The following is a 24,438-nucleotide window of genomic DNA, read 5'->3' as shown; positions in this document are numbered from 1 at the left end:
TCCATCTGGTGGGGAAACTTGGCGTCGAAATTCTCGTGGTAATGGAATCCACCGATAGTGGTGTTATATAAAAGAACAGGTAATGGGTGCTATATCGGGGGAGTGCACTACATCTATAAGAGGTAAATCCTCTAACGCAGTACAATTAGATGGACTATTTTTTTTTAAGCATTTTTTTTTAAATGTGTTGAAAAATGATTAAAAAATAATTATACAGAAGTGCTTTAAAGTCATTATTACCACCCCATAGTCGGAGCTAAGGCATAATTACACCAGTGTTAAACAACTATAAGTTACAGCTTCCAGCGACTGCAGTTTTACACTTATTTCGAGCTGATCAGTCTGGAACAGCCATGGCCGAACAGCAGGCAAATAGCCTCTGAATTTACCGCTACACAAATAGCTAAAAATGTTCACACTGATGTTTATTTTCAGCTGAGTTCAATGACATTTTCAAACTGTTCCCTCCCTTCACAATTGGGTAACATTTTGAACCAGGAACTTGAACGACCGACAGTGGAAACGCGTGTTCTGCCGTGTGCAGGTAAAGGGCAGCAACTGCAAATTTTTCATTTTTTTGCATTTTTGTCATCTATTGTACGTTAGCTTTATTGTAGAAGCTTGCTTATTTGGTTTCCGCTGAAAAAAAGGCGCGAAAAAATCGTCTAAATCCAAGATTTCCCTATAATTAATATTGAATCCGACACACATTTCTTCAAATATCTCGAAAACTCATTCCTGCAGATACTGCCGTTTACCTGCACACGGCTAGTGTTAATACTAGAAGTATTGAAAAAGTTTGCATCTGTGTTTGAGTTTATTTTTTTCAAAACTTCGCATTATCTCCAAGGAATAATCACCCGTATGTACAAGATTCATTCATGTTGTTATAAACACGTATACATCCAAGTACGCAGAAACACCAAGTCAAAATCTCAGCGCAAAGGTTTTCCAGTTACAGAGCTAAGCACACTCATAGCCGAGTAAAAAATTATACTGACTCCCATTAAAGCGTTATCCCTTATATAGCGTAAAATGAACAAAAATTCCAGCATTTTCCATTCTGGTCTTTTCCATTCAGAAATGTTCTAGTTTTTCTAGAGAAAACAATGTTTATCCATTCATTACTAAAATGAACTACTTTTACTACGTTGATGTTCGAAACGTTGACACGCTTGGCGACATCAGGCGTGTCAAAATTGGCGCTAGGTGCAAAAACAAGTCGCCAAAAAATGAACTACTATTTACACGTTGATGTTCGAAACGTTGACACTCTTGGCGACATCAGGTGTGCCAAAATTGGCGCTAGGCGCTAAAACAAGTCGTCAAAAATGATGCCAACTTGGCATAATCTTTTAAATTTGTGAATCCCGCATCATCTTCTCGTCAATCCCAAACATACAATGCACAATGGTGCATAGCAGGCAAAGTCAGCATACAGGTAAAGTTTCAAAAAATAAGGAAATTTTGAGTGAAGTATAAAGGCTTAAACGCCAAACTTAAGCAAGATTACTGCAAATTAAGTACGCAAAAACGAAAAAAAATCCCATTTACATGATTTGTAACAGCATTTTTCTACAAAATATCTTTATTTCTCCATCTCTTTCCTTTGACCGTTTATTTATCCACCAATTTGCACATTTATTTTGCATAGGCATACCTGATTCAAGACGGATTAGCTTACTTGAATTAGTGAATAATCATTAAAGTGCAGTGTGCAAGTATGCTCATTTGAAATTCAGAGAAATGATATTATAATCTACTTTATCACCAATTTCAACTCTGCTCTCCTTCATCACAATGTCTGGGATTACATCAGTTCATCTCAGGCCGGGCTCAATTCATTGCAGCCCCCTGGTTGTTCCTATTAATCAATCCGTGAAACTCGAGGAATTACTTAATGGAGTAGCATTCGTAAGCATAGGTGTTTAGCAAAGCTGTGCTCTACTAACTGCATTGTGTTCATTTAAAATCAACCAATTACGGCTATCAATGCAGGTTGAGCCAAGAATTGAAATAAACGAAAGCGGAGGATCTAAACGGATTAAATATAAGCAGGAATTAATTTTATCGAAATAAATATTTATACTCCTATTAATTCCGGATTTGGATAGCTTAAGTTACAAACTGCTGAGATACGTATTAAAGCAATCGTTGTGAAGGTAGGTATGAATTGAAATTTTGTATTGAAACGATAGATAAATAAAGAAGAAAGATTAGTCTATCAATTACATCTTTAAGGGATATAAGGACATTTAACCTATAAATTTTAGACTTTCTGGAAAAAATATATGTTATGCCTAGTTTAATTCTGAACAATTTAATACCTTATTTATTACCATACGCAAAACAATTTTCAAGTTATCGAAAAATTGCATAAACTTTCCCTATAGAAATTTATGTTAACAGCAGCTGTTTAAGCTTCTTTTTCTCAGGTTTCTCGTTTTGCGCGCGTGATGTCTCAGAAAGTTTCTTATGTATTTCCATAAAACATTTAATACATATTCGTCTGGTTTATTTTTATGATGTGAACCTAAATTTTTTTTTTTAATTTTATAAGTTAATATCAAAATTTTCCAAAATTTTTGGTGAAAATATATTTTTTCTATATTAACTTTCATTTTTAGTTACAATTTAGGTTCAGATCATAATAATAAATCAGATAAACGTGCATGAAAAGTTTTAATGGAATACATGAGAAACTTTATGAGATATCACGCGCGCAAAACGAGAAACCGGCACCTGAGAAAAAGAGGCTTAAATAGCTGCCGTAAACATAAATCTCGATAGGGAAAGTTTACGCATTTTCACTATAACTTGAAGAGTTTTTTTTGCGTATGGTAATAGATAAGGTATCATATCGTTCAGAATTAAATTACGCGTAACATATATTTCTTTTTCAAAAAAGTCGAAAATTTTGAAGGTTAAGGGTCTTTAGACCCCTTAACCTTTCAACGACGGGCGAGTTCTATAGTAACGTGAAATGCAGCTTGTTGATTCTTTATTGCGATAGTATACGTATACCATAGCTTAATCCATGAAAGAATTTTGCATTTAGTCGAGAATTGAGTCAAACATGTTTATCAAAACAAATTTTTGTCTAGAGAAATAAAACAGAGCTCAACTTTAGCATAATCTCTCGACACAAGCGCCACCTGGTAGAAAACTAAGTTACTAAATCAGTATCCTCATATATTTAATAGCCAAATAACTGATCAAGTAACGCCCCTGACGTCACCAGCAATGAAACTCATGCCATAGCATGATAATTTGATACTATTTTTTGATTATGTTTCACAAGCAGGGAATGCTTTATTTTGACAAAGCTTAACTGGATACGGTAACGTAACCGTTTTACTAGTAAGATTGTTGTTCTTGTTGTTGTCGAGTGCCAGCTAGGCTGGCAACTTGGGGTGCGCTGCTTCAGTTTTCCAACTGTACCGTAATTTGGTGTGAAGTCCAACTTCTACAGTTCACACATGCCATAAGGACCCGTTTATAGGGTAGGCAACCATTCACAGCACAACAACACATTCTCACAAGGAAAGGACAAGGACAGGAGAGAGAAAGTACATCCATGCCCGAGCAGGGATTCGAACCCGAACCTTCCTGTCGCAATCAGACATTGCTGACAACTAGACAAGGCAGGCGGCAGTAAGATTGTTATTTTAGGAGAATGAAGGAACGAAAAAGTGGTCAACAATGAACGCTATCTACTGGAGTTTATGGTTCATCCACTGGAGTTAGGTTTAAATTTTTAACTGTCAAAATATCACCCAACAGGTCATTGCTTCGTTCAAATGTCGAAACAATGTTCACCCGTCATACCTTAAAGAGCGATTTTACAGCTATCAATAATAGAACATGATATGCTTGCCTTGGTCGAGTGCAACAATCAACGGGAAATGGGAAATATCTAATTCAAAAAAGCGAGACATTTTACTTATAATAGTTTTTCTTTATTCCATAACCTACAAAAGTATCACATCATTTACGCATGCCAAAAGCAGACGATAACATATGAGGCAGTGAGAAGCAAAGGGATGCAAGTGGACTATTTTAAGTTTCGAGTAAAACGCGTTTAAAGATCAGATCTTAAGTGGGCTTTCATTGATTTTTTTTTTCTAAATCATGCTTTGGAGCAGCACCTACCAGGGCTACTAGTACAATCTCTTGCCCCAAGACAGAGGAAAGATTCATCTATAATGTGTACTGGTTATCTCCAAATTTTTAATTTTGCCACTTGCATCCCTTTGCTTCTCACTGCCTCATATGATATTTTTCACAACGTGATATACAACAGCACGAAGTGCAAGCACACTACCACATCAAAATAGCGTGTTATTGCACACAATTTCTTAAAATGCAAAATAGAAATTACGAAACCACTACTTTGATGTCAAACAATTTCATCTTGATTTGCATAACATTAGATACATCGATTGAACACATTAGTATGTCGCTTTCTCATTTGATGTGGCAACGCCTAAGGCATCATAAAGTTGTTCCAGAAGATTTCTGAAATAAAAGACAGAACTAAACTGGATTAAGATGACGCCAGGATTACCGAAGAAGAACTGGGAATATAAAAATAAAAGTTTCTTTGATGGTGCATTCTCTCGAACGGCAGCTGCGAGAGAACTAAAGTGCAGAAAGAAAAGTTGAACTGAACTTTCGCCGTTCTCTTTAGTCCAATCAGAGCCCGCCGAAGAAGAAAGATGTCTATTCAATGACGAGGGTTCGAAAAATCGATGCGTTTTCTGGTAGCCACAGACACCCAGTACACGGAATGGAATGTCGGCTTCCCTTTCATCCGACGACTGGAGAATTTTACAGATACAGAAAATTGGCCGCGGTTTCGACTTAGTTACTAGAATCAGAAGACAATTGTTCATTATTGTCGGATATATTTGTAATGACTCTTGGAGAATTTTTTTGGGAATGCGGAAAATTGAAAATAAAAAAAGTATTCTTAAGGCTACTTATGAGGTTACTTTGATCAGCTCCCATTCGTTTTTTAAAATAAAAGGAAAGGAAATCTATTGTTTTCCTCCATAAAGTTAAAAAAAGGGAAATACATAAATAAAGTTTTCCCGAAAATAAGAGGGATAAATCCTCAAGTGAACTAGTTTGATTTTTTTTTTCAAAAAAGTAAAACGAAGGAACCTTTTTGAACACTTGCTGCTTATGCTTAGACTTGCCAGATTCCTGAAACGTTTAACCGGGACACTGGAATACTCTCCCCCCTCCCCCACGGCCTTTGTAGGAAGTACTCAAAAGTGTACACACCCCTGGTTGGTTTTTAGAGTGTTTTAAAGGGTAGTTCATTCTTAATGCTAAGAATAAATGGTTACTAATTATGAACCTAAAACAGGGGTGATAAATAATATATGACACAAGCAGATACATTTAAACATTTTATTTCCTACGTCTGACTATTTTTAAATTAGTTCGAAGAAAAATTTTGAATGTGGGATAAAAATTTTAACAACATTTACATGTTCTTTGCATTGGCTAGAACTTTTTTAGAAAGTATTTTTTGTTTTTAATCTTGTTGTAAAAATCTTCGCAAGCTATTCCGATATTAATTTTGCAGGTCAGTGTTACAAATCTGTACCTAAAAAGCTATATTAACGTAAGTCATAATCACTACTTTACAGGAATTGGGAAAAACATTTGTCTGGCGCAGGCATGGGACACGCACTCTTTTAACACTGGTAAATAATTGAAGAGGATTTTTTCTCCTAGAATTACGTTTGCACGGCTCGATGTGGACTAAGATTCTACATATAATGCAGTAAGAAACAGAAAATCACGCTTTTTGGACTTACGTCAGTCTGACTCTAAGACAGGAAATGACAGTTATTATTTTAAATAATCCTTTATAGTTAATTATTTTCGATTTTCTTGGTCATCTGTAATTAAATCCATCTTTTTCTGGGACTTAATGTAAACCGACCGGGATACCGGGATTTTGTCTGAAAACTGGGACTGTCCCGATCAAACTGGCACGTCTGGCAACCCTACTTATGCTAAAGAATAAGACTTTTTCTTTCTTTCCTCTTTTTCTTTTGTTTGCCTATGATTTCTGTACCTCAGAGCCAGAAGAACTTAAATCACATTTTGATAATTTTACAGAAGAAAGGAAAAACTTTTAATCCTTTTAACTCAGGTAAAAATTGAAACGGATATTTTTTAATAATGACGTTCACATGGCTCGATTCGGAATAAGCTTCTACATACAATACACTAATACGTAAGTCAGTCAGAAAAATAGTTGCACTTCTACGTAAATACGTTCCGTCTAAGACCATTTTGATGACACTGTGTGACAACATTTCAGACATGTACCTTTATCGTGTGACGTAGCGGCTTCCACAAGGCTTTTGTTCTCTTTTTCAAAAAAAAAAGTTTCATGGAAAAACATAGCCTGCCAAAATGAGAAAAAATAATTTCACTAAAGTCAATTGATAAAAATCAGCGCCATCTTGCATCTACTAAAACACTAACTGACCCACAAGCAGTCAACATGGATTAAATTACTTATTTTCTAAAGACAAGGCGATTGTTCAATATAATTCAACAAATTTTTATTTTAGTCCGGATCACCAAATCAGCTTTTTTCCCCCTCCAAAACAAGCATTTATATCTTGAAAGTTCTTCATCCCAAGAAATGTAAGAGAAAAAAAATATTTTTTAACCTTCGGATACTCCTGGAGGAAGGAATCAGTGGAACACAGTAATAACTTTAGAGAACTTAAGAAGCTTATTTTCTGCAAACAAAACCTTTCTGTTGTTCTCGGAAAAAAAAGTAAAACTGTTCTTTAATGTGATATTCTTACAATAACCGAGTTTCAGGAGATCATAAAAATTTTTTCATCGTATTTCACGATAATCCTCATATCGCGTGGAGTACGATTCCATGATCGAAAAAGGGGCGATCATTCTCCTTGTATTGTGATTAGAAAACAATGAGCCTCTTCCAGTTATCAGCAAGGGATTTTTATTATCTGTTTTTAACAGCTCAAGTCGCCTGTCAAAATTTCTTTGCTTTGGAAAGATAAATTTTTCTGAAATTGAACTCAGATAAAATATTTTATTTGTTTTATCTTTATTACTAGCAGTATTCGCACAACGATGCCTGTGCTAAGATTTTAAAGAAAATCCGTTGAATTAAAGAAAAACAAATTATATCAAAATTACATTTGCAGTAGCTTTCAAATGCAAAAAATTCCATAATTCATCGCCAAATTCGCCAAGCGACTTTCTAATTAAAAAGAAAATCAATTGACATACGCACAATGAATTTAAAATAAAGTAATAACGGTAAAATATTCATAAGCAACAAAGGCAACTTCCTCCAAAATCTTTTAAAAGAAAGTAATTGAAAAATTTTCTGGAAAATGGGCCTAGTGTTATAGTTGAAAATTGTTTGGAAAGTGGGCCTAGTGTTATAGCAATTTCTCGAAAGAGCAGCCTTGAAAATTGGCTCAATTAGAATCGCTTATATCTCCTGTTCTAATTGATTGAGAAAAATGGAACAAACATCATCCTAAAGTAAGACAAAACAACGTAAGTCATCCATAAGCTCATTATTTTTTGCATTGAAAAAGGTGTTCCCTGTAACGCCGAAACACGTGTCTGCTGTAATTTACAAATTTGTGCTTTTACTTACGTTGTTTGTTCTGACTTTACTATTCAGCACAAAGGTATTTATTTATCTTATTATCTTAAACATCATCTTGTTTGGGAAAGAAAACCCTTTCCAACGATATATAATGTTTGGGGGTGGGGGGATTTTCTACCCCCTAGTTAGCCGAAATTCAGCTTAATTAGTTAATTAGAAAAAACTAATTCGAAATTTAGAATTTCGGGTTCAAGGTGCACGGGCTCGTGGTACGTTCGAATTTTTCTGCCAAGTTTCAGGGCTGTAGCTGCTATGGGGTCTTTTGGCCATCGAGTACAAACAAACACCGTCACCTTTATATATATAGATATACGCGCACACACATGTAGATATATCTATATGTAAAAGTATCTATCTATCAATCTATGGGATTCGCCGATAAGCAAATCGACCGATTACAGATCAATCAGATGGTTATAATAGACCAACTGAATCGGCTATGTCGATTACTTGATTATTTTTAATGCTACAATTTATTCATCACCTTTTTTTTTCTTCCAAAATTATAATTCGAAATTTCATTCATTTTCTATGAGCAAACGTTAATATTATTGATGATAAAGTTAGGTTATGTTAACTAGAGATGAAAATTTGCATATTTCTGTAGTAGCCTATATTAAGCATACAATTTTAGCATAACAGCCACTTTTGTTATCACTAAACATTTAATCCAAGACTTATTTTCTTTATGAAAATTATAAGGTAATCTTAAAGCATCAAGCTAAAAGATAGGGCCAGGGAAGCACCTTCCCTATGTGCAAGGTCGTGCGGTACACGACGTCGCCAGAGCCAAAATGGCGCCGAGCTCTACCGATCAAAAATGCTCCAAATGAAGGGGGGAAAGAACTCCAAACAAAAAAGGAAAATGGAACATTTCATTATATCTAATGGCGGCGGTGAAATTATAGATACTGGTCATTGAAACAATCAATCCGTCTCGCTGAGAATCTAAAATTAATAATTATTGACTTGTTGTGTCTAAACATGCTATGCAAAAGCATTATCTTTTAAATGAAAACAAGTGAACACTTCTTAATGTGGAGCCGTGAATGCTATTTCGGTGTGTCTATAGTACACAAGGTTGAGCATACGAGGCGCAAGAGATTTTCTATTCCTCATTTTGGTTCTTGCGGTGAACATCTTGTATTATAATTTGTGCAATTATAGTCTTTTTGTGATTTTAAATTCATGGTGATTCCACTGCTTCGTGTTATCATACATAAAAAAATACGGAAAGCACATTCACATATTCAAAAGTTTTGGAGTGACTATGTATTTTAGATATTAAATTCAATGCCTTTTGAAACGGTTCCATACTCTAGAATGTTTGGACTTGACTCGAAATGATTTGTTTCAGATTATAAGGGGGAATATCCTCTACTTCAGTTTAGAAATCTATTCAGTACACTGTAGTCATGCTTTGAGAGGCATATAACTTTAAATAATTGTTTATCAATAAGAGTTTAAAAATATATTTAGAGTTGCGCTAACTTTGATATTTAAAATATTTCTTTATTCAAAAACACTTAGCAAATCAAAGGCAGGGTTCGTCAAATCGGGTCCAGCCCGAAAAAACCCGCCCGGATTTTTTTTTCGGGGGGGGGGGGCAGGCATACTTGAAAAAACCTACTATCTCCAAAAATTGGTTTTTCACAATTTTCTACATTTTGATACATTCTTTGCAGAAACAAACTAAATATTGATCAATACGAAGTCCAGAAATAGACATTTCTGGATGGTATATCAAAAAAATAAATAAAATAAGCTGTTTAATAGCTGCTTCCTTATTTCCTTTTTTTTTTTTGAAATACTTATTAGACAAAATTATGCAATAATTATTTCAGTCAAATTTCAAGATTATTTTAAAAAACTGCTGGAGTAAAATCTTGGATTAACTGAAAACGGCAACTCTTTTTATCAGCTCAATGCAAGTTTTCCAAGAGAAAAAATCAAGTTCGATCGATTTTCTCTTACATCCACCCTTACTCGAAATAACATCAAGATATGAAGTAAAAACGTACACTGTACTCAAAAAAAAAAAAAAAAAAAAAAAAATACATATTGTTTTTCTTTTGATAAATTAAATGCCAAACGCATTTTTTTTTCCATATTACATTTGTCTACAAAATCTCACCCAGGTATTGATTATATTTTGCACGAACGTTGAAGCATAAAGGCGTTAAAAAACATTTGTTTTTAAGATATTCCAGCTACAATACCCCCCCCCCAAAAAAAAAAGCTGAATAAAGTATTTAACTTTTGTCTTTAATCGAAATATTTACCCCCCCCCCCCCCCCCCCTCCCAAACAAAACCTAATGACACTTATTTCACAAACATCAATGGATTGCGCATTTCTGACAGACCCCATGCATTGCTTTAAAGTAAAAGTCACACATGAGGCTGAGCATATAAAATATTGGCGTCTTTAAATAACCGAGTGGATTGCTCTCGCAGCCAACCAAGTGCGCGGAAGACGTAGATTGCTATTTACCAAACGAGAGGTCGGAGAGTAATTGGCTGAGATAGGTAAAATCCATTTACTTAGAGACTCCACGAGGCGAGATAACAGCAAAGGACTAATCATGTAATCCTATTTCTCGTCTTTATTTTTCCCGCCGAATAAAAGTCCCAAGATAAGGAAGGGTACTTGAGAAAACGTGTTAAATTCTTCAATTATAAGATGAAAAATATAGAGAAAATATTTTACATCCTTTTAGCTTTTTTTGAAGTTTTCTTTTAGCAGAGGAGATATTTTTAAAGCATGAAAACAAAAATAAATATTATTTAAAATTGAGGCAGTGAGATGCAAAGGGATGTGAGTGGACTTTTTAAAGTTTCGAGTAAAAGGCGCTTAAAGTTTAGTTCCTAGGTAGGCTTACATCTTTTTTTTTTTACTTCCTTTTACAAAAAAGGAAATATTGTATTAGCGAAAAAATTTACACTCAAAAATCGGCCTTAATTTCCATTTTGCTCGCCCCTGAATGAATATTGATTATTTTTTCAACCCCACCACACGTGGATACATGCCTAAGAACGGACAGGCACCTGAAGAATCCACTTTGACGATCCCCGAGCTAATTACAACGAGTTTTCTCGTGACGTCTGTATGTACGTATGTGTGTATGTATCTCGCATAACTGAAGAACGGTATGTCCTAGAAAGTTGAAATTTGCCATATAGACTCCAAGTGGGGTCTAGTTGTGCACCTCCCCTTTTGGTTGCATTCGGGTGCTTTTAAGGGGGTCTTTTGCCTCTTTTTTGGGGAAATTCGATTTAAACTCAAGTGGTGTTACAATTTGGCGGACACTTGGCGATATATCGCCAGTCTTTTGATCGCCAAGTTTTGTCACCAACTTGATGACATATTTGACGATTTTTTTTTTTTTTTAATCTGGTTTGAATTTGGCCACTATTGGTGATATTTAGAGAGTAAGCTTTTGAATCGCATTAAAATTACCATTCGGATGTTCCAAAGGGGGTCTTTTACACCTTTTTGGGGTAAAATCATTGTTAATTTCAATGTAAACTCAAGCGGTGCCATAATTTGGCAAACACTTGGCAATATATCGCCAAGCTTTTGGTCGCCAAGTTTTGTCACCAACTTGGCGACGAATTTGGTGGGGGTTTTTTTAATCTGGTTTCAGTTTGGCCATATTTAGAGAGTTAACCATTGAATCACATTAAAACTGCCAATATTGGGAAAATTTATTTATATAAAACGTTTTCTTTGCTTCGGTTCAGAACAGACTTGGAATGAAAGTATTTAAAGTGGTTTTTTTGCTCTCTCCGAGGCACTAATATTTTTAAATTGGAGTGAAAGGAAGTCATGTGATGCACACATCAGCTCGTTTCTAAGTCATGGTGCTTAGCAACCCTCAGAGCTACTAGAACTATCTATTTCTCCAAAGCAGAGGAGAGGTTCCTCTATTATTTGTAATGGTTCCTCCAAAATATTAATTTTAGCAATAACACCCTCTGTTTCTCACCTCAATTCCGATCTTTGTAAAAAGTTTTTTCTTCTTTGTTATAACATAAACTAGCTGTACCGGACGCGCGTTAACAAAAAAATACATCATTATACTGATTTTCATGACAATCGGTTGAACGGGGCAGAAGTTGCTACTCTGCAATGCCACCTGGTAGCGAGTGGCTTCAATGAGCATATTATGCACCTTCTCCGTGGAAAAATACATATATATAGCAATTTTCATAATAATCGGTCCAGGTATCAAGTGAAGCCGTGACTATACTCAAATTTTGTACTCACGCAGTTTGCAAGATCAATCAATCGCTAAAAATATCAAATAGAAAAAGTTTTAAATCCCCCCGTTGCATGAAAAGTCATAAAACAATAAAGAAAGAATTTATTTGTTCAAACTCAAAAAAAAATGGCAACAGCTAACTTCTTATCAATGAGATCTTTCACGCGAATTAATTTCTGTAGCCGATAATTTTATTCGTATTTATCCAATGGATTGTGACTTAAATTGGAATAAAAAAGGAACTATCGATCGGATTTTTTTTCGAACTGGTCTATAAACATTCCCAGTACCAAAAATAACAAATGGTGAAAGTTTCAGCCAAATCTGCGGGGTAGTTTTTGAGTTCATGGATGACATACAGACAAACATTCATTTTTATATGTATAGATGAGCTTAGCCATCATGAAAATAATGACGCGTGTTCTAATTATTCTACGAACTTTGGAAACATATCATCTTGCGCAGTGTTTTGCATTCATTTAAATGCTGTAAAAGATGGAAAAGGTGTGACATTTATTCAATAATATACTGCTTGAAAGTGAAAATAAATAAGAATTTTTACATGAACACTACATCTATTTCAGAAACTAGAGTAAATTTACGCAAAAAAGGGTAAAATTTTTATTGAATAGGGAAATTATAACCAGTTTGCTGTGTGAAAACTTAAAAACTGCAAAGCGTTGTTTCTGCTTAACCATACATATTGTTACAAATTCCGTAAATAGTAATTGTTTTTATGATTAATTTGTTGTAATCTAGCTAAATTTGGCGTTTATTAAATTATCTTTCATCTAAAATTATTGTAGTAACGTAACCTGTAAATAGTTTCCTGTAATGAATATACAGCCCCCGTACATTCGGCTGAAGTATACGGTCCCCTCATTTGTGGATAATAAAATTTGTGAATGGAAAAAAATAAGATAACGGTCTACGATTTTCGAGAAGTATTTGGAATATTGTGGAAAATTTCTTTATGTTTATGAATAGCCGCCGCATGATAAAAAGTGAGTCTCGATTGACAATTTGTACTGAGAGTGTATTAGCTCTGTTTATTGCGAGGCATTTCGCTGTGTTGTTTTTCGTATTTGGATGAAAATACGTGTGTAACCGTTGAGTTTATGGTGTTGATTGATATTTGCTTAATTGCTGAGGATTAATTTAGCAGTTGTTAACGATCTTTCCTGTACATAGTGTAAATAAAGCTCCTGTGTTTTTCTTAAGAACTGTGTCGTCCTTTCAAGAAAGTGGAAGTCGCACTGGATCCGTATCAATATATTACTGAACCTAAATTTCAACATTTTTGCGAATACGTTAATTATTTGAAAGAACTTATAACACATAAATAAATAGATTTCTTAAATAAAACCTGTAAATTTTCATTTTTTACATTTTGTAATATATGATAATATTAAAAGTGTCTATAAATTATTATTTCTGATATTAAAAAGCATAAATTTCACGACCATTTGAATCCAACACTGAGAGCGAAATAACGTTCGCCAAAGATTCTAGCTTTTACACGCTGGGAATGACGTAAAATATGTTCTCCATTTTTCATGAGTTTTAAACTCCAGTTTTTCTTTTGACGAAAAAAAAAAGGAAGCGAAAAAAAAAAATGCATTTTTATGCTATGGACACCGAAAAAAAGTCTCACGGAATAAAATGTATCATAAATTCTTTTGGAAGTCAGACATTAAAAACGTTTTATGCATGCACTTGAACAAAAGTTTCTTTTTTGAATTTTTCGGAACGGCCATTTGTTAAAAGTTTTTTTTTTCTGTATGTTCTTTGTGTATTACAGTTTAAAACTGAGGCCATTTTAGAAAAGTTTGGTATTTCAAAGCTTAGCGAAATAGCATCGAATAAGTGCAAAACAGGAACATGATTTTTGTTTAGGGTAAAAATATTAGATTAAAGGATTCAAATATAAAGCATTTTTAAGTTCGTCATTTTTTTTTTTTTTTTCAAGTTTTAGTCGATTGATTTAAATGTTGCTGCTTTTGTTGGTCAACATTTTTATAAATAGTAAATGTTGCACTGGTTTTTTTATGTACAAAAAAAATATGTTTCTAGCTTAAATTAAAGCTATTTATTGACAAACACAAACATAGTCTTGTCAAACTACTATTAACATTTGGTATGTACTGGTATGTACACTTTCTAGAGATACTTTTAAGTTGCTCACTACTGAAAAAAAATTTGAAAAAAAGAGCATAAAGTTATTTATTATAACTCTTAAGAAAATAAGGAAATATATAAATAAGCGTATGTTTATAATTATATATTTTAGAAAATATGTGATCTCTCAGTGATATTCTAGATCTTTAGCGCTTAAAATTCGATTTTAAGAACAATGGTATAGTCTCTGTATTAGTTCAGTTATTAACATTTGTAGAAGTGTTTTCTCTTAGTTTTGCTTTGATATTGACATTATACATCAGTATTGGTAGCATACATGCAGTTTCGCTTCGAATTATTTTTTTAAGTACAGTCGGACCTCCATATATCGAACTTCCACATATCGAAATTTTCTATATATCGAAATCCCAGCAATTTCTATGTTCATTACATAGAAAAAGTGTTTCTATATATCGAAAAAGCCTCTATATATCGAAATTTTTTGCGAGACATTCGTAGGTTTTTTTCCACTTTAGACTGTATGTCTCATGAAAAATGAAGGTTAGCGTCGAAAATTATGATCACTAAAGGTAAAGGTTGCTACGAAATTCATAAGGAATAGGGGGTTCAAGGGTGTGTAGATAGGGTCGTTGTTCCGTTCTGGAGTTCTTACATTCCCTCAAGTTTATTTCAAATCTTAGTTGCAACCAGTAACACTAAAATCAGTGTCAAGTTATCCCTTTTGTCTGTTGATTATCATTCCTAGTATTTTTAGCTTCAGTAAAAATCATTCAAGTTAAGTAGATTGATTTTTTACTTTTCTCTCGATTACATTGTTAACACGAAAATCCCCTAATGTGGCGGTTCAAGTTGAATTTCCGAAGAATGAAAGTGCATGAAGGAGCAAAAATGTAATTTCTGTTAAATTTTTAATTATTAACTTTCATTTAATCCGATGCTCGTTTAAATTAGAAGTTGGGTTTCATGCACGAAAATGAGTTTTAATTTTAATGTTTGAGGATATTTTTATGATAAAATAAGATTGTGTTTCTGTATATCGAAATTTCTATATATCGAATTTTTTCCCGGCAATTTGCTACTTCGATATATGGAGGTCCGACCATTTTGTTGAAAATATTTTGTAGTAAAGTAAAATAAATACCTTTGCTCTTGAGAAGAAAAACGAGCTGATGTGTGCATCACATGACTTCCTTTTACTCCAGTTTAATGTCATTTTCCCATTATTGGTAGTTTTAATGTGATTCAATAGTTTACTCTCTAAATATTACCAAACGTGACCAAATTAAAACCAGATTTTTAAAAAAATGACCAAATTTGTCGCCAAGTTGGCGACTAAATTTGGCGACCAAAAGACTGGCAAAATATCGCCAAGTGTCCGCCAAATTGTAACACCACTTGAGTTTACATCGAAATTAACAATGATTTCCCCACAAAAAGGGGCAAAAGACCCCCTTAAAAACACCCGAATTCGACCAAAAGGGGAAGTGCACAACTAGACCACTCTAGGAGTCTACGTACCAAGTTTCAACTTTCTAGGACTTACCGTTCTTAAGTTATGCGACATACATACGCACAGACGCACATACATTCATACGTACGAACATACAGACGTCACGAGAAAACTCGTTGTAACTAACTCGGGAATCGTCAAAATGGATATTTCGCGTGTCTGTACGTTCTTAGGCATTTATCCACGTGTGGTCGAGTCGAAAAAAAAAACTCAACATTCATTCGGGGGTGAGCAAAATGGAAGTTAAGGTCGACTTTTGAGTGAAAAATTTTTTTGCTAGTACAATACTTCCTTTTTTTGTAAAAGAAAGTAATAAGAAATAACAACGTATAGTTGTATAAAAATTGCAGATAACTACACTAGTTTTCGGGTTACAGGAAATCCCTTTTCAATACAAAATAAGTGAGCTTTTTGGATAAACAAGGGGTTACAGGAAACCCATTTTCAAGTGAAAATAAGTGAGCTTTTTGGATAAACAAAAAAATTGATTGAATTTGAAAAGAAAATTTGCTTGTGGCGGATATCTCTTCATCCTTGAGCTCACTTATTTTGCTTTGAAAAGGGGGTTCCTTTTAACCCCGAGACACGTGTCTGTAGTAATCTGAAGTGTTGGTGCAATTGTTGCTGTTATTTCTTTCTTTTTTTTATATATCGAATAGTATTTTTAGTTATATTCACTTTACTGAAGAAACTATAAATTAAATAAACGCAAAAGACAATTCTTTACAATTTCTTCTTTTTAGGATAAAACTTGCTGTACCATTTAAACTGCTGTCGTTTTTCTCTGAGAGAATCTAATGTCCTAAAACATAACGAAAAATCCCGAAAATTGGGTTAATAAGTCCTAATATAAAAGAAAGTAGTTCAGGGGAAGGTGCTACGAATTTAGTTTAGTTTCCTTGAATGAAAATTGTCAGCTACTGCAGTCCAGATGTTGATCACGAATGAAAGGAGAGGATTTAATTCGTCTGACGCCTAGAAATAAAGCTTTCCATGTTTACTTGCCCTTAGGGATCTCGTCTTAAGACGTAAAATCTCTGAAATGTGTCTGAGCTAATTTACAAGTCATTATATAATTGTTTTAGTTTCTTTTTTGACGTTCCTGAAATTGTTTAATGAATGTAACAAGTGAACTAAAAGCAACTCTGCTCTGCATGTGTGTATGTAGAAGGTTTCCCCAAATTAAATCAAGATTTGAATTTGCCGCCATTTTTGCATTAAATTGTTGCAGTAAAATGGAAAAAGAATAATTTGACAGCTGATGGTTTAGGGTTATTAAAAACTAGCTGCGTTGCCCGGCTTTGCTCGGTCTACCTTGAAAAAAACTATTGCGTCAAGTGAAGTATCTTCAATAACCAGGATTAAATGAAAGAAAAAGAAAACATCATGCAAAATTTTCTCGCCAAACAATGACGACAGAGACTAAAATACTTTAAAGAAATTAAAATAAAATGAGAAAGATGGATTTAAAAGGCGTAACCACAGAAACACAAAATAAAATAAGTTTAAGAATTGAAAATGTAAAGATGGAAATAAACTATGGATTCAAAAAGCGTTACCGTGAAAACGCATAATAAAATGGTTAAAAGCTTGAATAGAGAACAGATTTTTGACCTTCATTTAATTCGCTTGTAACTTTTTTTTAATGGAGATAGAGGGTTCAACTTTCGACCTTAGGTCGAATTAGATCTGGAGTAAAAAAAGTAGCTCTTTATAATGCTGTCAAAAATAAAACTGTGGGACAATTCCTTCACTTTTTCTTGATGGATTTAATGAAAAAAGTAGTGCCTAAATTTCAGCTAAGCCTAAAAAAATTCGAGCTAAAAACGTAAAAAACTCCCGCCGCAGTTAAGTTAAGGCATTGGAACAAATTGCGTAGAACGCGGAAAATTCTTCCCTTTCCAACGATGTATAATATTACTATTTGCGAGCAATTTTTCACCCCCATATTCGGGAATTTATGTGAAAATTGGGCCTCAATTGGAATTAAAAAAATGAACTATTCATCGAATTGTTTTCGAACTGGTCTGCAAACCTTCTCAGGTCTTAATGGAACAAACTGTGAAAATTTCAGCGAAATCGACCGGGTAGTTCTCGAGTTTTGCGAGTTCAAACACACAGACGCTTTTTGGACACTTCATTTTATACTATGTAGAGATGGAGCGTTTTACAGTACAATAACGCGTTTTCTTTATTGAACAATTATTTTAAAAATAATGAAAGTTGAGGCTGGTCAAGCAGTTACTGTTATTGGCGATCGATATCGCAACACGGTAAAGCACGGGTGGTTGTGGGCTGGTTGAAATAGAACTTAGACTTCAAATCACCCTTAAGAAGAAATCTAATGATGTTAAATCACCGATCTAGGGTGGCAATTCTGATCACCAATGGAATCAATCACCAAAAATGGCTGGTTGGAATAGACCTTTAACTTCATATAACCCTTAAGAAGAAATATAATGATGTTAAATCACCGATCTAGGGTGACAATTCTGATCAACAATGAAATCAATCACCAAATATGGCTGGTTGGAATAGACCTTTAACTTCAAATAAGCCTTAAGAAGAAATCTAATGATGTTAAATCACCGATCTAGGGTGGCAATTCTGATCACCAATGGAATCAATCACCAAATATGGCTTTTTGGAATAGACCTTTAACTTCAAATAAGCCTTAAGAAGAAATCTAATGATGTTAAATCACCGATCTAGGATGGCAATTCCGATCACCAAAACGAGAGTGCTTGACAAGGAAATGCCCCATGCAGTAAATAAATAGTTCCATTGGCTGTATGGTAGCATAACGCTTCATTTTTGCAAACCCTAAACTCTCAGCTGCCGAACAAATTACAGCAAAACTTCGACTAATTTACGGCAAAAATGGTGAGAAAATCTAATCATGCTTTAATTATGGGACACCCTTTATGTTGAGTATCTGTCTGTTTGTGTCAATGTTTGTTTTATTTCCCATGTTAGGGAATTTTTGTGATTTGCACGTAGATCACAAGAACAAAGTGAAATCTATGTAAAATCTATTGTTACAAATTCTGTAAATAGTAATTATTTTTGTGATTAATTTGTCGTAATCTAGCTAAATTTGGCATTTATTAAATTATCTTTTATCTAAAATTATTGTAGTAACGTAACATGTAAATAGTTTCTTGTAATGAATATACAACCCCGGGCATTCGGCTGAAGTATACGGTCCCCTCATTTTTGAATGATAAAATTTGTGAATGGAAAGAAATAAGGTAACGGTCTACGATTTTCTGGAATCTTTTGGAATATTGTGGAAACTTTTCGATGTCTATAAATAGCCGCGCCGCATGATAAAATGTCAGTCTCGACTGAGCCGTTAGGCTGAGAGCATTTATTTTGCTCTGCGTGTATTAGCTCTGTTTATTGCGAAGCATTTTGCTGTGTTGTTTTTCGTATTTGAATGTAAATACGTGTGTAATCGTTGAGTTCACGGTGTTGATTGATATTTGCTTAATTGCGGATGATTAATTTAGCAGTTGTTAACGATCTTTCCTGTACATAGTGTAAATAAATCTCCTGTATTTTTCTCAAGAACTGTGTCGTCTTTTCAAGAAAGTTAGAAGTCACACCGGATCCGTAACACTATACTAATATTATAAAGATGGAGGGCGGATTTTTGTGTGTTTATGTGTTCGAGGTAATCTCTGGAACCACTGCACCAATTTAAGTCCTTTACTATATGAAAGGTGCTTTCTTACTGAGTGACTTACGCTATTATTCGGAAAATCCGATATTAAAGTAAAAACCGCTTTACTCGCTAAATAGAGATTTTAAAGCAACTGTAAATCTAATTTAATGATTTGACGAAAAGTTTTGAATTCCAAAGAAACTTTAATAGTTTTTTTTTAAGGTGTGTACGCATGTTATACAAAAAAAGATCATTTCACTTCAGAGGGGGAGGGGGCGTCAATTTCTTTTTATTCAACGGACTTCCATTAAATTTTTAGCACGGGCATCGCTGTGTGGGTACTGCTAGTAATAATATAAAGCGGAGGAGTTTGTTTGTTTGTTTGTTTGAACGCGCTAATCTTAGGAAGTACTGGTTCGAATTGAAAAATTATTTTTGTGTTGAACAGTCCACTCATTGAGGAAGGCTATAGACTTTTTTTTTTTTTTTTTTAAATCAGATAACCGAAATATTTGTAATTGCAAATTAAATGCTCAAATAATTGTTTAGTTCTATGAATTCATACTAGATGGCGGTTAAAGTTTAGTTCCATAAATTCCTAATATATGGTGGAGTTAGTTAACTCTTCGAGAGGACGCTGGCTGAACGCATCGATAGCTGCGTGTTCATCAGACGCGTGTTCGGCTACGCTGCTGTGGTCAGCGAACTGATTTTTCAATGTGTTTTTTTTTTCGATATTCAGGTACATAATTTGATATTGTAGGATTTTTCTATTGGGTTTTGTTTTCCTTATTGCTTCAACTTTTGTTTTTGTTCGTATAGTTGAAGATAGTTACTTAACTAAGTAAAAAATATCATTTGTCGTATTATTCAATTGTGATTGTTCTTTATAATATTTTTATTATAGCATTATTTATTAGGCGAAACACTTTAAATTTCAGGGGGGGAAAACCGCTTTACTCGCTAAAGGGCAGGGTTACGGTAGCGTGGTTGCTTGGCTAGTTAAGCGATGAACTGTACAGTTGAAGGATTATTTTGCATTTTAAAGCTACTGTTTATCTTTTTATGTTTTGGCGAATAGTTTTAAGCTCTGAAATGATTTTATTAAGTTTTTTTTTGAAAAGTTATGTTCTATTTTGAATTGAAAAAAAAAATGATTATTTCACATCAGGAGGGGTTGGGGGCATGAATTTCGTTTTATTCAACGGGCTTCCTTTAAATTCTTAGCACCGTGCGGGTACTGATAGTATTTTATAATCGTACAGACTTGAAAAATGTTAAGCAGTTATTCATTTTTTTCAGAACATTTACAATACCTTATGGATTCGCAGTTTTGTAAGTATGAATTTTCATGCAAAATGTAATGGGATTTGTACGTGTATCAAATTGCGCCTTACATACCGTAGCCTATGTAGCCCACAGAAACAAATATCAAGCAGCTTTCTTTCCGCAACGCTAAACATAGAAGAAAAATTCCATTGCCTCGAGGGAAATCAATTCTTCCCAAGTGTGGTAACATTTCATCTCTTACTATTTTAGTTTCACACTTTGTTCAGCACTCAGAACTAAATTTAACCTAATGTCTTCAATATAACTCGATAAAATTCTTATTTCCATTTCCAGTTGGAACACCTTCAATTATTAATTTTTCAAGTACCACATAGAGACAAAATGAAATACAAAAACTAACTAATGCAAAATCAGTCAGTCTTGAGCGCAAACGAGCTAAAAACCTTTTTTTTTGCATCTTACGGCCATAAAACAAATTTATTCTGTAGTTAGAACAATTTAGGTTTATTTGTAAAGTATTTTACTTTCTTATTTTCGCTTATTATAACTGTTGTGATTAAATAATGTTTTATTATCGTTTATATTATTACTATTTCTATTATTATTGTTATTGTTATCATTATTAAAAACATTTTATTATTAATACTATTATTATTAATACTACTTTTACCATATTATTAACTGTACAATGTTGAACATTTCAATTTGGATACATAATCTGCTGTAATTTATTTGTTATTTTTTTTCCACTATTTAATAACCGCGTACGCTACTTCAAAAACGCTGTTTTAAAAATGATATTTGCCGGGTGTATGTTTAAACATGATGCACATTGTGTGAGATTGCATTCATTAACTTTATTTACATCAAGTTTTTTATTATTTTTTTCTTGTTTTCAAATGGTACTTCCAGAAAAGAGATAATTGGGCAAGAGAGAGAGAGAGTTTCCAATCTGGCGGGCGTGCCTGCTTAGAGATGCTAAGAATTATTGTAAGGGAGGCACGCAGCTGTTACCAAAATTTTTAAACCAAGGGCAAAAAAAAAAGAAAAAAGTCCAATCCGGTTCAGAATATAGGAATTGGCAAAACGTAATTGCTATTTCATTAGAGTTTGCGTGCCCGCATTAATGCTGCAATATTTTTTCATAGACACCACGGTTTGAGAAAATTTTAACCCGAAAACAAGCCCCTTCATCGCATATATCGCACAGCTAATACAACACTGCCACATCTTCAAAAACTACTTTCCGAGAAAAACCAATTTAAATGTAAAACCAATTTAAATGTATTTTACTAGAACAAATAAAAATGCACCAGTACAGGTATACAACTAAAAATCGATAGTTTTTGACTTGCGACAATGTTGTATTAGGTGCGCGATATGTTTTACTAATATTTCCCAAATGTTGTGTTTCAAAGATCTATTTTCCGCAATTTTCTAGGATTCGTTAACTGTTGTAAAACTGTCAATACTCATATTGCAGTTTAATAATAGCTGATGCATTTTAGTGCATTACAACTACTATACTGCCATGGGTAGGTAAACGGCAGTATATGCAGAAATGAATTTTCGAGATATTTCAAGAAACGCGTTTTAGATTCCATACTTACAATAGGGAAATTAATAAGACATTTTTTCCGCGCTTTTTTTCCCGTCGGAAACCAAATAAGCAAGCTTGTACAATAAGTCTAACACACATGCAAATGTGACACAAATACAAAAACAACAATGCATATGACAAAAATGCAAAAAATAATAATAATAATAATAATAATAAATAAAGAACAATTTGATGATACTGCTTTTAACCTGCCCACGGAATGTTTGTAAAATGTTTTTCTAAATCAATTGAAAATTTTAATACCAGGATGGTATTTATATAATCAAATTGTTACGGAAAGTAAGGAGTGGGGGGGGGGGGTAAAATGATTTTTTATGAGAGAAGGTAGCGGGCATAAGCGCAAAAAGTACAGAAATCACTGAATTAGGGTAAAAGTACAGTAGAATTAAAGAATCGATCTTCAAATCAACAGTTAGAAAACTGAATTTATAGCTGGTTCATTTAGTACTGAAAAAACTTTTTTAATTGTTTGCATTATGAAGAAAGAAGAAAAATTTTGCTAAATGTAATCTCTCGCGTTCTTTGGGATGTATTTCCATTTTTTTCCATCTTATTTTAAACTTTTAATTGAAGCACTTGAAGTGTTTGAGATATTCAGTTATTAATAGGAACTGAAAATAAGTACATTTTCCTTTTCATATGTGTCATCGATGTATTTTAAGTTTTACTTACGAAATTTCATTTTCTTAACAACAAAAAAGCTTTTTTTTTCTGAACTGAAAATCTGAACCAAAGGCTTCATTCACCTTCCAATATGGAATTTCTGAAAACTAAATTTTATCTCAGCAATAAACCTATTTGCTACACATAGAAGGAAATAACAATTTTTACAGAATTGCTCGAAAACGCTTTACAAATGAAAAAATTCCAATGCTCCGCCATTTCTTCGGAACATGAGAGATTTTATGAAGCGATATCAGTCGATTCGTCATTTTATTTATCCCTTATAACGACTGACACTGCAGTAAAAGGAATACAAAAGTAATGGCCTGAAAATTATATATAAAGTCGAAAAAATCTCTTTCATCGTTTAGTACTGTAGGTATTTTATAAAGGCTTGGTAGCTCGGCAGAGATAAGAGGATTTGTAATCACTTTATTTCTATGCAGTTGACGTTTTCAATAAAAAAAGAAGCGTGGAGGATAAAAGAATGGCGACTTGAAAGTACAAAAAAGTGTATGAACTCCCTCTGTCCTAAATTTGTACATTTAGGTTGAAGATTTTTTCCGAAATTTGCTGCTGCGGTTAAATACTTGGATAATTACTAAATATTGCAACTAATGATGTTTTAATTTTATTTAAACACTAGTGGCACCCGCATGGCTTTTCCCGTAGTAGAAAATTAAAAGGTATTTTGGTTTGCTTGTATATTTACAAATAATGTATAATGAATTTCTCGCAAATTGGCCTGTCCATGTTACGGTTCCACGTTATGATAACTTGGTAATTTACTCGTCCATCTTATGATAATTTTGATCGGGAAAATATTCTTAAGATTGAAACAGAAGAAGGACAAAATTTAATTTTCGAAAAATCGCTTCGATGTGCACACCCTCATGCAACAAACTAATCTGTGCCAAATACATGAAAATCGGCCGAACGGTCTAGGCGCTATGCGCGTCACAGAGATCCTGACAGACAGACAGACTTTCAGCTTTATCATGTATTAGTAAAGATTTTTTGAGATATTTCACGAGGTATGCTATCAATCATCAACATTTACTGACCAAGGATTCCTCCCTTCCCTTCTTATACCAGTACTAAACTTTATTCACGGAAAGGATAAACTAGATGTAAACAAAGAATGGCGCCATTTGGTGACTTAAATCACATGTTTGACTCGGACAAGAATAAAAAAGGTACCAAATACTGTTTGTTTTCTATAGCCGAGACCTAGCGCCGATTTGTGCATGCGTCAGGTCCGAACTGGTTTTATTAAAATATGGAGAGAAACCCGGAAGTAAAAGGTGAAAAACAACGTGTTAAGCAGTTCTTCCAATGTAGCGTCGAAAAAGACAGAGATAGCAAGGGCGAGCGGAAGTGCCCATCCTCAACCTATCGCCCCTTTTTGAAATGGAATCTATCCTGAGTGGTAGTCTTTGCTTTCGAGAACGGACAGTAAACGGTGAATGCGAATTCTATTAGATATTTTTTTAATAAAGAGAAAGCCCCAAAAATGGCATAATGGCAAACTTTCTGGAAACCTTTCTGTTTACTTTCGATCTATGTGTTCCGTGAATGTGTAAGAAAGTTCCAGAATC

At 33.8% G+C, this 24,438-nt stretch overlaps 1 protein-coding gene across 1 annotated transcript in view; it reads right to left on the bottom strand.

The window, feature by feature from the left end:
* LOC129220277 (uncharacterized) overlaps nucleotides 1-24,438 on the bottom strand; it is a 275,573-nt gene that overhangs the window by 170,499 nt on the left and 80,636 nt on the right. The window lies entirely within an intron of this gene.

The sequence above is a fragment of the Uloborus diversus genome, chromosome 1 (assembly GCF_026930045.1).
Source record: "Uloborus diversus isolate 005 chromosome 1, Udiv.v.3.1, whole genome shotgun sequence".
In the NCBI taxonomy this organism is placed as follows: Eukaryota; Metazoa; Arthropoda; class Arachnida; order Araneae; family Uloboridae; genus Uloborus; species Uloborus diversus.
Note: the sequence above shows the minus strand (reverse complement) of the source record. Positions and strands in the feature narration are given on the sequence as shown.